This window comes from Silene latifolia, chromosome 2 (assembly GCF_048544455.1).
Source record: "Silene latifolia isolate original U9 population chromosome 2, ASM4854445v1, whole genome shotgun sequence".
Taxonomy (NCBI): domain Eukaryota; kingdom Viridiplantae; phylum Streptophyta; class Magnoliopsida; order Caryophyllales; family Caryophyllaceae; genus Silene; species Silene latifolia.
Window position 1 is genome coordinate 68,455,059 of NC_133527.1, and position 2,046 is coordinate 68,457,104.

Genomic DNA, 2,046 nt, shown 5'->3' on the forward strand with positions numbered 1-2,046 from the left:
CATGGTGATTTGTTAGATTTTGATCGTGAAATTGAAAGAACTTTGACAACCAATAGAAGACTTGCTAGGAGAAATTTGAGAGGTATTAGTGAGGTTGTAGATATTCAACCAACTATTGAGTTCATCAACCCTTTTGCAAGAGAAGGTGAGGAGAACCCAACACAAAATCAACCCACAATGCCTAAGTTTTCATCACATTCCGTACCCACCGAGGAGAACCTACCCAATGGTACTCCCACACCACAACATTTGACCGGAAATTTCATTGCCAAATCCGCATTTATCCAATTAGTCGAAAGGAGCCAATTTGGGGGGATGCCTAGTGAAGACCCTCACTCACATATGGAGACCTTTTGTGACTATTGTGATGCGATTTCTCAAACCGGTGTAACTCAAGACCAAATTCGATGGATCTTATTTCCTTTTTCTCTAATTGGCACCGCGAAACAATGGTTGAAGGGCCTTGATAAGGCCACTCTCGGAATTGATTCTTGGAAGAAGTTGGCTTTAGCTTTCTACAAAAAATTCTACCCACCGGAAAAGACTAACATGCTAAGAGCTCAAATTACGGGTTTTAAGAAAAGGGATGAAGAATCTTTGTATGAAGCTTGGGAGCGGTTCAAAGGAATTTGTCGCTCATGTCCTCACCATGGAGTTCGCGAGTGGTTCTTGGTATAAAAATTTTGGAACGGTCTATATGAAGATTCAAGGAACATTCTCAACATGGGATCAAATGGAATGTTCACCGAAGTTGATGACAATCAAACTTGGAACAAAATTGAGGAAATGGCGGTCCATAACTCACAATATAGTAGACCTCACAAGGCTACTAGAGGAGGAAAGGATGAAGTGGACTCCGTTACTCAATTGGGTGCTCAACTTAGTGCTCACATTGACCCAATCAATTTGAAGTTTGAAAAAGCTATGGCTAGACTTGAAGAAGCCTCAAAATCACCAAAGCATCATGTTAATGTCATGATGGCATCCTCATCAATCCCAAGTGAGATATGTGGGAATTGTGGAACTTTGGGACATGACTCAAGTGAATGTAGGGGAACAAATGAACAAGTGAATGCTTTCCAAGCATACAAGAGTGGTACCCCTTATTCCAACTATTACAATGAAAACACCAAATTCCATCCAAATCTCTCATACAAAAGCCAAAATGTTCAAAACCCTCAAACAACATACACCCCACCTCCTATGAGAAACCAAAATCAAAGACCCTTTTACAACCAAAACCAAGGTTACCAAAATCAAAATCCGTAAAATCAACAAAATGACCAAGGTTTTGATGTTCAAAAAGCGGTCCTTCAAATGCAAAAGAATCAACAAGAATTTTTCACTCAAATGCAAAAAGATAGTCAAGCAAAGGAAACCACCATCAACAACATCCTAGCTCACACCAAAATGTTGGAAACCCAATTGACTCAACTAGCATCTTCAAGCTCACAAAGACAAAAGGGGCAATTACCACCTCAAAGTAATCCCCCAAGACATGAAACGGTTAGTGCCATTCACTTGAGAAGTGGTACAAGGTATGAAGCACCGAAGAAGCAAGTTGAGGATGAAGTTGTGGAAGCTAGTGATAAGGAAGAAATTGTGTAAAACTCCAAAGATGGAGAATCATCAAAAGAAGAAATTTCAAAGAAAAATGAAGACAAGGTCAAGGAGAAGGAGCCCATTATGATTAGACTTTCTTTTCCAAGTCGTCAAGCTAAGCCTAAATTTGATGACCAACTTGGAAAGTTTATGGAAATTGTGAAGAATCCGGAAGTCTCAATTCCTTTCACGGAATTAATCAATCACGTGTCGGCCTATGCGAAATACATGAAAGACATCCTCACAAAGAAGAAGTCGATCCGAAAGTTTGAGACTATCGCCTTCACTAAGGTGAGTAGTGCAATACTTCAAGGGAGTTCACCTCCAAAACTCAAGGATCCGGGAAGCTTCTCAATACCGTGTACCATTGGGGACACCACGATCAACAAAGCCTTATGTGATCTAGGGGCTAGTGTGAGTGTTATGCCGTACTCGGTGAGTAAA

At 40.5% G+C, this 2,046-nt stretch overlaps 1 non-coding gene across 1 annotated transcript; it reads right to left on the reverse strand.

The window, feature by feature from the left end:
- Window positions 1-549: 549 nt before the first annotated feature.
- LOC141644660 (small nucleolar RNA R71) lies at window positions 550-656 on the reverse strand. The gene has a single exon (XR_012544272.1). It is a non-coding gene; the product is annotated as a small nucleolar RNA R71 (small nucleolar RNA).
- Window positions 657-2,046: the final 1,390 nt, after the last annotated feature.